The 14,691-nt window shown below is 40.0% G+C and overlaps 1 long non-coding RNA gene across 1 annotated transcript; it reads left to right on the top strand.

The window, feature by feature from the left end:
• Positions 1-202: 202 nt before the first annotated feature.
• Positions 203-12,353, top strand: LOC117084850. Its single transcript, XR_004437707.1, has 3 exons — positions 203-317; positions 1,295-1,401; positions 12,318-12,353. It is a non-coding gene; the product is annotated as an uncharacterized LOC117084850 (long non-coding RNA).
• Positions 12,354-14,691: the final 2,338 nt, after the last annotated feature.

The following is a 14,691-nucleotide window of genomic DNA, read 5'->3' as shown; positions in this document are numbered from 1 at the left end:
GGGTCACAGGCTCTTGGCCCCCTAAATGATCACTAAAAGTCACTGACAGGAGGCAGATTGATTAATAAGAGAAAAGGCATACAAATGTATTGAATGTATATATAAGGGAGCCTTCAATGTGAAGACCCAAATTCCCAAAGAGTTACAGAAACTTATATACCATCCTGAGGCCACAGTAAGGAACACAGACTCAGAGCACGGCCAGAAACAGGTAAATCAGGTTCAGTGGCAAGACAGGCTAACACAGAGAGAAAGAAAGAAGCTTGGTTAGCAAAGATGGCCTTGTTATGTGGACGAAGCCTCCCTCAGAACAGATGGTAAATGTTTCTTTTCAGACTTTAAAAGGTGTCAGACTGTCCGTTTCTCCTGGATCCAGGGAAACGCATAGGAAGGGGAGGGAGGTGGGGATTCTCTACAGATGCAAATTCTCCCTACTTAAGACAGCTGTGCAGTGCTACTTCTGACAGGGTGGCCAAGTGGCAGTCATTTTTAAACATGTCAGAGAAATACATTTTGGGGTAAAATATTTTAATTTCCTTCAAAGAGTGTTTATCCTCAAGTAATTTACCAACTATTGGAAAGTGAGATGCTTACAAGCAGTGTTGTAGATACTGTCTGTCATAGACCTGAACAGCGTTGTAAAACCAAAGAGAATGGCTGAGATCACTCTCAATTAATTTAGAGGTTTATTTTGCCAAGATTGAGGATGTACCCAGGAAAAAGAGACACAAACCACAGTAGGCTCCATACTTTTTCCAAAGAGGATTTTGAGAGTTTCAACACTTAAACGGAAAAAAGCAGGCAGGAGGGAAAAGAAAAAAAGAGAGGGGAAAATATGGTCACATTCTTGTGAGGCTCTGATTAGAGCTCAATGAATCCGTATGTTGTACATGAAAAGGAGGTGGTTGAGGGAACAATCAGTTACGTATTTGTCTCATGCTTCGTGTCTCACGCTTAGTCAATCTGCACTTTACAAAAGATAAACATAGAGAGAGCACAGGGAACAGTCTAACAGGGATTTGTCTCAGGGTCCATGAGGGGATGATTTCTGGTCTTCTCTTGTCCCACACCTGTGAAGATAAGCTGTTGACTGACATTGTCAGTGTGAGAGAGGGCACCTGCAGAGACATGTGGCCTTCTATCCTTTAGCTATTTGTTTAGGAATGAAAGGAAAGGCAGTTTTGTTGTTGTTGTTGTTGTTGTTGTTGTTTTGGCATGACTCAGTTTTCAAACTTAATTTTTCCCTTTTGGCATAGTAATCTAGAGTCTCGAGATTTTTATTTTTCTTTCACAGGGTAATGATAGGAAGTGGTGAATTAAAACCAGAACAGACACCTGTGATAAACCTCATAGAAGTAGGTGAACTGGAGATCAATTATTATACATGTGTCCTTTGCTCTGGTAAGTCATTTTTCTGAGTCACTGCCCTACACAGACTTCTTTTCTGTCTCCTTATGCAATCATCTCCCTCCCTTCCTCCTACTCTTTCCTATTTTACCCATCCATGTGCAACAAATTATCTCAGTTATACTCTGGAGTCTTTTAAGCAGCTCTGGTCTCAATTTTCAAACCCACACTATTTAAAGTGGACAGCTTCTGTAAGCAATGGCTGTAGTACTGCATGGGTTTCTAAAAAGCAGACCACAAAATCTCATAAAGTGCAAACTGAAAACCTCATCCATCTCAGGACATGTCCCAGAGGCCCACTGCAAGGTGGACAGTGCTGACCACAGCATGTCCATGCACTACCGATACATCATAGGTAAGATCCAGCCTACCTTGGAAAGGCTCCACATGCTTTTCTGATTGAAACAAGAACAGACAGACACTAGGCAGGCATTCTCTCTTCACAGGAGTATAGCTGCCATAGCAACCAGTATGGAGCAATAGAAAGGAAAGAAACACCCAAATACCCTGCCAGCCAAGTCCACCAAGTCAACTCTGGAAATCAATGTCATGTGATAACAAAGCTATGCCTGCTAACACCCACACATCCAACAACAACAGCCACAACAAAGTCCTAAAACCTGTCAAGTGGGAATGTTTCCTTATTGTTCAATAAATCCCATTGTCTGGATGCAAGATGTTCCCATGGATGAATGCCGTGGTTGCATCGTCAGTTTCAATTTCTACTATTACCTCTATGAGTATACATACTCACTGAGGAGACTTGAACAAAATACAAATAGATCATCCTGCATTTTTTAAACTTTATAACAATAAAATTCACAATATTCATGTCTGTTTCCCTTCTCCCAGCTGTTATTAAAATATTCTGTTATTTTAATATCTTATTCCAGGTTTTAGCAATGTTTTCCCCATGTTTGCTAAGCAGGCTGTTTCTCAGAGCAGAATCTGAAACTTCAGTGGAATGCTGTGAACCCATATGACTAAGACTAAATATCTTGTAAAACAAAGGTACCTTAAATTGTTAATTCAGATTTTAGCCAAAACACTCCAATCAACACACAGCATTCTCTTCAACTACTACTAATAATAATAATTAAACTTCATGCCTTATAAAAATTGGCTGAATGCGGTGACTCACGCCTATAATTCTAGCACTTTGAGAGGCTGAGGCAGGTGGATTGCTTGAGCTCAGGAATTCGAGACCAGCCTGTGAAACATAACAAAACTCTGTCTCTACCAAAAATACAAAAATTCGCCAGGGAGGTGACTTGGGGGGTCAGGGGCACTGAGTGGGAGGATCCCTGGTGCCTGGGAAATCCAGGCTGCAGTGAGCAGAGATCACACCACTGCACTTCAGCCTGGGTGACAGAGCGAGACCCTGTCTCAAAAATAAATAAAAATTAAAATCTTTTGCATAGATTATTTAAATTTTATTATTATGGATACAAGCCTTTTCTTGGCTTGTTCTCGTTGGTTATATCATTGATTTTGTATTTTCCTTGTCACAGATGGCCACACCTACAGAGGAAGCCCTTTTCTAGGCTGAAGGCCTTGTCATTCCAACACTACCCCCAGATATCCTTGAAAAAGGTCTTTGCTTTCCTGCCCCATGCTTCAGGAGCACCCACCCTATGGACAAGCCCCCATTCTTTGGGTAGAGACATGCAGTGTGATAACCATCAGACTCTGAGCTTTCTAACTATATAATAATTATTAGTCCAAAGAGATGACATCAGAGAGCCTGCTTGGGCTATTTCAAAGACAAAGAGATTTTCAAAATCATAACTCCAATCTAATCCTTGCTTTACTAGATCCTTTCTTAATGCGTTCTAACATAAAGCATTCTCAATTTCAATTTTCCTTTCCTTTATTTGATACTACATTTGACAAATGAATTGTCATATAGTCTGCCTGTTTGTTGACATATTGCCCAAGATTTATTTTAAAATCTGTAACATTTTAGCCGACCAATTAGTGTTTCAAGGCTCTTGAATTTATAATAATTATTGTATTTAATTTATTAGCAGCAGTTCCTCTGTCTGGTAGGTTCAGGTTAGTTTGTTTTCCATATCAGCTTTACCTAAAAGTCTTTAGCTTCCTTAGAAATGATTGGCTTATGTGTACATTTTCTACAAAAATATTCATTACATATGTGAAGAATTACCCCCAAATAATTATCTATTCATGCACAATAATGGTTCATCTTCTTTTATTGTGTTTAGCTTATTAAATTTCACAGATACTATGATTTGCACAAATTAATGGTTTGTGGCAACCCTGTATCAAGCAAGTTTATCGGAGTCATTTTTCCAAGAGCATGTTCTCACTTTGTGTCTCTGTGTCACATTTTGGGTAATCCTACAATATTTCAAACATTTACATTACTGTTATTTCTTTTATGGTGATCTGTGATAAGTGATATTTGATTTTACTATTGTAATCGTTTGGGGACACGAAGATTTACACCCATATGAGACACCAAATTTAATATATAGACAGTATGTGTGTTCCGACTACTCCACCTACCAGCCATTCCCCACATCTCTCTTCCTCTCCTCAGGTCTCCCTATTCCCTGAGAGAAATTGGGCCAATTATGAATCCTACAATACACTCTAAATGTTCAAGTGAAACGAAGAGTCACGTCTTTCACTTGAAATCAAAAGCTAGAAATGATTCTGCTTAGTGAGGAAGGCATGTCAAAAGCTGGCAGAGGCTGAAAACTAAGTCTCTTGCACCAGACAATTAGCCCAATTGTACATACAAAAGAGAAGTTCTTGAGGAAAATTAAAAGTGCTACTCCAGTCAGCATGTTACCAGCAGTGAATCCATACAGTCTGCAGCCACCTCAATTTTTCCCTTCTCCGAAGAAATAATTGGACCGAGGGGGCATAAGACAGAAGGAGAGACTGAGGCAGGTTTTAGAGCAGGAGTGACAGTTTACTTACAAGCTTTAGAGCAGGAATGAAAGGAAGTAAAGTACACTTGGAAGAGGGCAGAGTGGGTGACTTGAGAGATCACCTGATGTCGCCTGACATTCCTGGTGGGGGTTGGGAGCCCTCTCCTACCCTGCTCATGTTTAACTAGCTGCCTACTGTAACATTTTCCCCTCTGGAGTCCAAGACTCCAATTCTTTGGGGAAAATGGATGACAGTCAGTCTTCTGTAACTGCTTCCTACAGACAGAAGGGCAGTGGTGGTGGTTCTGTGGGTCTTGGTCTCTTACTAGCTGTCAGGGCAGGGTTAGCTCTGTGGGTTGTAGAAACCAGTATCCAGCCAGGCTTAAGGGAGAAAGGGGCAGGATTTTGCCTCTGTTGTGTTCCACTGACGGGCAGTCTAGAGGCCCGCTGCAGAAGGGTGACTCTTGAATATTTGAGAGGTCAGTATCCTTCACTGAGGATCATCTGGAGCTTGATGGCCTGAACGTGAAAGGGGACAAATCAAGTTATCAGATTTAGAAGAACAGTTTAAAAAAAAAAGAGGAAGATGACAGCTCCAAAAAAATCCTAGGGCTACCAACACACCTAGGTGGCTGGTGGGTATAGTCATGCCTGCTAAGACTTGGGTGTATGGAGTTGCTAGCTGATTTTAATACATGCCCAGAATTAGAATATTGATCCAGATTTTTACACTACCCATCCATCTTTTCTTCTGAGATGCAGCCAGAGATCACTGATTATTTCACAAGAATAAGAAGGGTTACTCTAAATTGCAGACAAAAACTCAAAAATAACTGATGAGACTAGAATCTAAATACAGGTGTACTATAGTTCTTGAAACGTATTTTTTCTCTCCAATCCTCACTTTTATTAAAAACAAATCATGATAGGACTGATTTGTTTGTGAAATAAGCTTCAGTCTTAATATACATGGCCTGGTTATTTGCACAAAGCATAATAAGAATAATTATTTGCCATTTAGCCTTCTGATACAGTTTTGATTTCTGTCCCTGCCCACATCTCATGTCAAATTTTAATCCCCAGTGTTGGAAGAGGGGCCTGGTTGGAGGTGATTGGATCATGCCGGCAGTTTCTAATGGTTTAGAACCATCCCCCTAGTGCTGTCTGGTGATAGAGTTCTCCTGAGATCTGCTTGTTTAAAAGTGTGTAGCACCTACCCGCTTCTCCCTCTTTCTCCTGTTCCAGCCATGGTGGATTTGCCATCTTCCCCTTCATCTTCTGCCATGATTGTAAGTTTCCTGAGGCCTCCCCAGAAGCAGAAGCCTGCACAGCTGGTAGAACCATGAGCTAATTAAATCTCTTTTCTTTATAAATTACCCAGGCTCAGGTATGTCTTTATAGCAGTGCGAGAACAGACTAATACAGTTCCTCTTTTCCTTTCTTCATTTGTTCTCTTAAATTTCTTGCATCAATGTTTTATAGTTTTCTATATAGAGATCTTTCACTTCTTTGGATAAGCTTATTCCTAAGCATTTTATTTTATTTGTAACTATAAGAGTACTTTATTGATTTATTTTTCAGATTGTTCACTGTTGACAAGTAGAAATGCTACTGATTTTTGTACGTTGATTTTGTGTCCTGCGACTTTACTGAATTTGTTAGTTCTAATAGTTTTTTGGTGGCATCTTTAGGATTCTCCAATATAAGAGCATACCATCTGAAAACAATAATAATTTGCCTTTTTTCTTTCTAGTTTGGATGCCCTTTATTTTTTTCTCTTGACTGATTCCTCTAGCTAGGATTTCCAGTACGATGTTGAATAACAGAGGTAAAAGTTGGCATCCTTACCATGTTCTAGATCTTAGAGGAAAGACTTTTAGTTTTTTGCTGTTCAGTATAATGCTAACTGCAGGTCTGTCATATTTGGCTTTTATTGTGTTGAGGTATGTTCTTTCTATCCCCAGTTTTTGAGGGTTTTTTTTTATCATGAAAGGGATTTTGAATTTTATCAAATGCTTTTTCAACATCAGTTGAAATGATCATAAGGTTTTTGTCCTTCATTCTGTTGATATGATGTATCACATTGATTGATTTGTGTATGTTGAGTCAACCTTGTACCCCTGAGGTAAACTCTGCTTGGTCATGATAAATGCTGTTTCTAATGTACTGATGAATTTGGTTTGCAAGTATTTTTGAGGATTTTTACGTCAATGTTCATCAGCAATATAGGCTCATTGTTTTCTTTTTTGATGTGTTTTTGTCTGCTTTTGGTATCAGGGCAATACTGGCCACACAGAACAAGTTTGAAAGTATTCCCACCTCCTCTATTTTTCAGAATAGCTGGACAGGATTTGTACTAGTTCTTCTTTAAGCGTTTGGTCAATTTCAGCAGTGAAGTCATTGGATCTCAGGCTTTTCTTTGCTGGGAGACAATTAGAGCTTTGATCTTGTTAATCTTGTTACTTGTTATTGGTCTACTCTGGTTTTTAATTTCTTCATGATTCAATCTTGTAGCTTTTATGTGTCTAGGAATTTATCCATTTCTTCTCGGTTTTCCAATGTATTGGCATATAAGTCACTTATAGTAGTCTTTAATAATCCTTTGAATTTCTGCAGTATCAATTATAATGTGTCATCTCTGATTTTATTCATTTGTGTCTTTTTTTCATACATAGTTTGGCTAAAGGTTTGTTAATTGTTTTGTCAAAAAAACAACTTTTTATTTTGTTGATCTTTTGCATTTTTTATTTAAATGTTACTTATTTATACTCTGTTACTTATTATTTCTTTTCTTCTACTAATTTGGGGTTTGGTTTGCTCTTGCTTTTCTAGTTCTTTAAGATGCATTGTTAGATCGTTTATTTGAAGTTTTTCTACTCTTAATGTAGGCACTTATCACTATAAATTTCCCTCTTAGTATGGCTTTTATTGTATCTCATAGGTTTTTGTATGTTGTTTTTCCATTTTCACTTGTTTCAAGAATTTTTTTAATTTCCTTCTTGATTTTTTCATTGATTCACTGGTCATTCAGGAGAATATTGTGTAATTCCATGAGTTTGTATAGTTTCCAAAATTTCTCGTTATTGATTTCTAGTTTTATCGCACTGTGGTCAGAGAAGATATTTGATATGATTGCGATTTTTTTGAATTTCTTGAAAAACTTGTTTTGTGGCCTAACACATGCTCTATTCTTGAGAATGATCGATGTGCTGGGGAGAAGAGTGTGTATTCTGTAGTGGCTGGATATGATGTTCTCTAAATATTTATTAAGTCCATTTGGTCTATAGTGCAGATTAAGTCTGTTGTTTCTTTTTTTGATTTTCTGTCTGGATTATCTACCCAATGTTGAAAGTGGGGTATTGAAGTATTTAGCTATTATTGTGTTGGGGTCTATCTCTCTCTTCTTAGCTCTAATAATATTTGCTTTATGTATCTGGGTGCTCCACAGCTGGGTACATATACCTATTTACAACTATTATATCCTCTTGCTGATTTGGTCCATTTATCATTATATGATGACCTTCTTTGTCTCATTCTAAAGTTTTGTCTTGAAATATATTTTATCTAACATAAGTATTGCTACTCTTGCTTTCTTTTGGTTTCCATGGTTTCCATTAGCATGGAATATCTTTTTCCATCCCTTTATTTTCAGCCTATGTGTGTCTTTATAGGTGAAGTGTGTTTCTTGTAGGCAACAGATCATTATTGGATCCTATTTTTTTTTCATCTATTCAGTCACTCTGTGTCTTTTGATTGGAGAGTTTAGTCCATTTACCTTCAATATTATCAATGTTATCATTAATAAATCAGAACTTACTACTACCATTTTGTTATTTATTTTCTGGTTGTTCTGTGGCTTTCTCTTCCTTCTTCCTTTCTTCCTTCCTTCCTTCCTTCCCTTCTTCCTGTCTTCCTTCTCTCTTTCTTGTCTTCCTTTTTTGTGAAATTGATATTCTCTGGTGGTATGTTTTAATTTCTTGCCTTTTATTTTTTGTGTATCTGTTATAGGTTGCTTATTTGAAGTTACCATTACACTAAATGACATTTTATAATCCATTATTTTAAACTGATAACAACTTAACTGATTGCAAAAACAAACCACAAGCATAGAGAAAACTAATAAAACCTCTACACTTTAACTTCATCTTCCACCCTGCTTTTTAACTTTCTGTTGTTTCTATTTATATATAATTATTTTGTCTATGTCTTAAAAAGTTGTTGTAGTTATTTTTGATAGATCTGTCTTTTAGCCTTTCTACTCAAGATATGAGTAGTTAACACACTATAATACAGTATTATAATATTCTGCATTTGTCTATTATCAGTGAGTTTTGTAGCTTCAGATGATCTCTGCTCATTAACATCCTTTTCCTTCATTTTCCTTTCTTTAAATTTAATTTTCATTTTTTAAACATTTCATTGCTTTTCCTTTTTTTTCTTTTTTCTTTTTTGAAACAGGATTTCACTCTGTCACCCAGGCTGGAATGCAGTGATGTAATCTTGGCTCCCCGCAACCTTTGCTTCCAGGCTCAAACAATCCTCCCATCTCTGCTTCCCAAGCAACTGGAACCACAGACATGTGCCCCCACACCTGGCTAATTTTTTTTTTTTTTTTTTTTTTTTTTTTTTTTTTTTTTGAGGCGGAGTCTCGCTCTGCCGCCCAGGCTGGAGTGCAGTGGCCGGATCTCAGCTCACTGCAAGCTCCGCCTCCCGGGTTCACGCCATTCTCCTGCCTCAGCCTCCAAGTAGCTGGGACTACAGGCGCCCGCCATCTCGCCCGGCTAGTTTTTTGTATTTTTTAGTAGAGACGGGGTTTCACCATGTTAGCCAGGATGGTCTCGATCTGCTGACCTCGTGATCCACCCGTCTCGGCCTCCCAAAGTGCTGGGATTACAGGCTTGAGCCACCGCGCCCGGCCACCTGGCTAATTTTTTGTATTTTTGGTAGAGATAGGGTTTTTCCATGTTGCCCAGGCTGGTCTCAAACTCCTAAGCTCAGGCGATCCACCCACCTCAGCCTTCCAAAATCCTGGGATTATAGGCATGAGCCACCATGCCTGGCCAGCATCCTTTTCTTTCTGATTGAAGAACTCCCTTTAGCATTTCTTGTAGGACAGGTCTGGTGTTGACACAAGCCCTTAGTTTTTTTGTTTGTTTGTTTGTTTTTTGTTTTGTTTTGTTTTGTTTTTTTGAGACGGAGTCTTGCTCTGTCACCCAGGCTGGAGTGTCGTAGCACAATCTCGGCTCACTGCAACCTCCGTCTCCTGGGTTCACGCCATTCTTCTGCCTCAGCCTCCCGAGTAGCTGGGACTACAGGCGCCCACCACTATGCCCAGGTAATTTTTTTTATTTGTATTTTTAGTAGAGACGGGGTTTCACTGTGTTAGCCAGGATGGTCTCCATCTCCTGACCTCATGATCCGCCTGCCTTGGCCTCCCAAAGTGCTGGGATTACAGGTGTGAGCCACTGCACCTGGCCTTTAGTTTTTGTTTATCTGGAAAAGTCCTTAGTTCTCCTTCATGTTTGAAGGATATTTTCACTGTATATAATATTTTAGAATAGCATGTTCTCACTTAAAAGTGGGAGCTAAATATTGGAGACTCACGGACATAAAGATGGCAACAATAGAAACTGGAGACTACTGGTGGGGGCAAGGGTTGAAAAACTAACTATTGGGCACTATGCTCGGTACCTGGATGACAGGATCATTCAAACCTCAAACCTCAGCATTACACAATATACCCAGCTACATATGTACCCCTTAAATCTAAAAGAAAAGTGTACATATAGATATATATACACACATATATACACATATATGTACATACATGTATACATACATATATGTATATGTGTGTGTGCATATATATGCTCTAAGATGAAAGCTTTATTTCCTTCAGCACTTTAAATATGTCATGCCACTATCTCCTGGCCTGTAAGGGTTCTACTGAGATGTCTGATACCAGATGTATTGGAGTTCCTTTATATGTTATTTGTTCCTTTTCTCTTGCTGGTTTTTTCTTTCTTTATCCTTGATTTTTGGGAGTTTGATTATTAAATGCCTTGAGGTAGTCTTCTTTGGGTTAAATCTGTTTGGTGACTTATAACCTTCTTATATTTGGATATTGATATCTTTCTTTACATTTGGGAAGTTATCTATTGTTATTATCTCTTTGAATAAACTTTCTATTCCAATCTCTCTCTCTACCTCCTCCTTAAGGCCAATAACTCTTAAATTTGCCCTTTTGTGGCTAATTTCCAGATCCTATAGAAGTGCTTTTTTTATTGTTTTTTCTTTTGTCTCCTCTGACTGTGTATTTTCAAATAGTCTGTCTTCAAGGCAACTAATTCTTTCTTCTGCTCCATCAATTCTGCTGTTGAAAGACTCTGATGTATTCTTCAGTTTATCAACTGAATTTTTCAGCTCCAGAATTTCTGCTTGGTTTTTAAAAATTATTTCAATCTTTTCATTAGTTTTATCTGATGGGATTCTGAATTCCTTCTCTGTGTTATCTTAAATTTCAATGAGCTTCCTCAAAACAGCTATTTTGAATTCTCTGTCTGAAATTACATATCTCTGTAATTCTTGGATTGGTCATTGATGTTTTATTTAATTTGTTTTGATGAGGTCATGTTTTGCTGGATGATCTTAATGCTTGTGAATGCTCATCAATGTCTGGGCATTGAAGAGTTTGGTACTTATTCTGATCCTCACAATCTGTGCTTGTTTGTACTCATCCTTCTTGAGAAGGCTTTCCAAGTATTCAAAGAGACTTGAGTGCTGTAGTCAAAGTCTTTGGTCACTGCAGCTGTATTAGGGGGCACACTAAGCCCAGAAACACTGTGGCTCTTCCACACGTGTCACCTTGGGGGCCTTGGGTAAGATCCTGAAGAAATCTCTTGATTACCATGCAGTCTCTAGTTATCTTCCCTTACTTTCCCTCAAACCACATGAGTCACTGTCTCTGGAGCTGCCTGGAGATGGGAAAGGGGTTATGTAAGCACTTCCATGACTACTACTGCTGGGATTGGGCTGGTTCACACCTGAAGCCAGCATGGTACTGGGTCTTGGTCAATTCCTGTGGTGACTACTACCTAGCTACCACTGATGTTTCTCCAGGCCCAAGTGCTCTTTACTCAGCAGATGATGGGTCTTGCCAGGCCTGGATCTCTCCCTTCAACAAAGCAGGTTTCCTACTGACCTAGGATGAGTCTAGAAATGCTATCCGGGAGCTAGGGCCTGAATTTGGGAACTTTAGGAATCTACTTGATGCTTTCTTTTACTTTGGCTGAGCAGGAATACAAGTTGTAAGACAAAGTGCTTTTTATTCTTCCATCTTCTTTGCTCAAGCAGAATCTTCTCTCCCAATGATTACCACAGCTGGGAATGTGCTGGTAAGTACCTGAAGCTAGCACAGTATTGGGTATTGCCCCTGTGGTGACTTCTGCCTGACTACCACTGATCTTTATTCAAAGCCTACGGGCTCTTTACTTAGCAGATGGTGTATCCTGCTGAGGCTAGTTCCTTCCTTCAGTGTGGCAGGTTCCCTTCTGGCCCATGGTGGGTCTAGAATTGTTTTCTGGGAGCTAGAGCTTGGATCTGGAAGCTTTAGGAATATACTTGGTACTTTATTTTACTGTAGCAAAGTCGGTACCTCAGTTGCAAAGCAAAGTTATTTTAATTCTTTCCTCTCCTTTCCTAAAAGAGAAGGATTATCTCCTGTGGCCATCACCATCCCAGGCCCCGGGAAACTACTGCCTGGCTACAACTGATGTTTGTTCAAGGCCCAGGGGCTGTTTAACCAGCATGGTGAATCCAGCCAGGACTGGTTCCTTCCCTTCAGTACAGCAGGCTCCCTTCTTGTCCCAGGGTGGGTCTAGAAATATCCAGGAATTACGGCCTAGAATCAGGAACATTAGAAATCTATGTGGTGCTTCATTTTACCGTAGCTGTGGTAGTACCTAGGTTGCAAGACAAAGTCCTTTTTACTCTTTCTTTTCCTTTCCTTAGGCAGAAACAGTCTCTCCCCATGGCCACCACTGTCCCAGGTCCTTCACGACTACTGCCTGGCCACCACTGATGTTTGGTCAAGACCCAAGGACTCTTTAGTCAGCATGTGGTGAATCCTGCCAGGACTGGGTCCATCTCTTCAGTACAGTAAGCTCCCCTCTTGCCTAGGGTGGGTCTAGAAATGTTGTCCAGGAACTAGGGCCTGGATTTAAGAACTTGAGGAATCTACTTGGAGCTTCATTTTACTATGGCTGAGCTGGTACCCAAGTTGCAAGACAAAATCCTTTTTATTCTTTCCTCTTCCTTCCTCAAGCAGAAGGAATCTTTTCACATGGCCATCACCAGGCCACTGGCAATAACTGCCTAGCTACCACTGATGTTTATTTCAGGCCCAATGGCTCTTTAGTCAGCAGATGGTGAATCCTGCCAGGACTGAATCCTTCACATCAGTATAAGCAGGTTCCATTCTAGCCCAGAGTGGGTCTAGAAATATTGTCCAGGAACTAGGGCCTAGAACTGGGGACTTTAGGAATCTGCTTGTTTTATTTAACTATAGCTGAGCTGCAACCCAAGTTGCAAGACAAAGTCCTTTTTACTCCACCCTCTACTTTCTTCAAAAAGAGTCTTTCTCCATGGCCATCACTGTTCTAGGTCCGTGATGAGTACTGCCTGGCTGCTACTAATGTTTACTCAAGGACCAACGGCTCTTTAGTCAGCAGGTGGTGAATTCTGCCAGGACTTCGTTTTTTCCTTCAGGGTAACAGGTTATTTTCTGGCCCAAGATGGGTCTAGAAATGTTATCCTGGAGCTAGGTCCCAGAATGGAGACTTCAAGGATCTGCTTGTTGTTTTATGTTACTGTGGCTGGGCTGGTATCCCAGTTGCCAGACAAAATCCTCTTTACTCTTCCCTTTCCTTTCCTCAAGCAGAAGGAGTCTCTCCTAGAGCTGCAAGCTGTGCATTCTGGAGTTAGGAAAGTGTGACATTAGCACTCCTTTGGCCACCCCAGCTGGTGTCTCACTGGGTCATACGCACTGCAAGTCCTGTGAGTGGCTCTGAGTCCAACACTGTAACAAGTAACAGGAAAATGCCCAGGAATTGAAGTCCTTGTGGTCTAGACTGCCTTTCCAATTTATTTGGGACTACAGAGTGCTTTAGCCCATGGTGAGTGGGGCTAAACAGAACTGAGTTTCCGACCCGTGGCATGGACAATTTCCCTCTGGCTAGGGCTCGTCTAAGTGGTCCTTCCATGGGCACTTAGCAGCTGAATTCTACCTATGTTGCTTTCTGCCATGACAGAGCAGCATTGAGTTTCAACGCAAAGTCCCACAATCACTGCACTCTCCCTCCCACAAGCACACAAATTCTCTCTCCATGCCACACAACCACTGCTGAGGGAAAGGGGAGGGGTGCTGTAGGTAATTCAAGACTATATTTCCTACTCTCTTTAGTGCCTCTTTCCTTGACATGATGTTAAAACCAGTTTCTGTGATTGCTTCTCTGATTTTTGGTTCTTATGAAGGTGATTTCTTGTGGGCATAGTTGTTCACCTTGGTGTTCTTGCAGGAGGGGACAATCACTGGAGGATTCACTTGGTCATCTTGCTCCACCTCTCCACTCAGCAGTAAAATATTTTTAAATTAAGGTATGTATATTGATTTTCAGATACAATGCTTTTGCACACTTAGTAAACTACAGTATAATATAAACATAACTTTTACATGTACTGGGAAACCAAAAAATTTTCATGACTCACTATACTGAGATACTCACTTTATTGCAATGATCTGGAACCAAACTCATAATATCTATGAGGTATGCCTGTATATATGTATGCATATTTAGAAGTAGGTACCAAGAGCAACAATTTGCCACAACAAATTTTATGCAGAAACTTGCTGATCTACTTTTCTCCCTTTACTTCAAACACAAAACACAATAGGGCATTAAATACTTTTAAAACATACAAAGACAAAAGTGAGCTCAAAAACAATTTGAAAGTCTATATGAAACCAGAAACAGAATGGAACTACATAGTGGTGTCTGGGATATGAAAACGCATATCTATAGTGCTCTGAGCCTCAGTATGGGCTGTCCACCCTAACTCAAAGAATTGTTTTTGGGCGGATGCCATTTGTGAACAGCAATTCCATAAGCCTCTGCATGCAGCCAACCAGGGCTTTTTGTCCAGGGATACCCACCTTCCCTGCCTTTCTAGTAACTTTCTTCTCCCTGCCCCCACCCACCCCAGCCCACCCAAAGTTTCCATTCTTACCTGTAGAGGTCATGATGGAATTTGGGCCCCAGTTCCCTGCAGCATGTGCAGCCTCTCCTCATATCCTGGGTGGTCATCATAGATGTGGGCAGTGAAGACG

This window comes from Trachypithecus francoisi, unplaced genomic scaffold, assembly GCF_009764315.1.
Source record: "Trachypithecus francoisi isolate TF-2019V2 unplaced genomic scaffold, Tfra_2.0 Lachesis_group1, whole genome shotgun sequence".
NCBI classification, from domain to species: Eukaryota; Metazoa; Chordata; class Mammalia; order Primates; family Cercopithecidae; genus Trachypithecus; species Trachypithecus francoisi.
The sequence above is the reverse complement of the archived record's forward strand: the minus strand, read 5'-3'. Positions and strand labels throughout refer to the sequence as shown.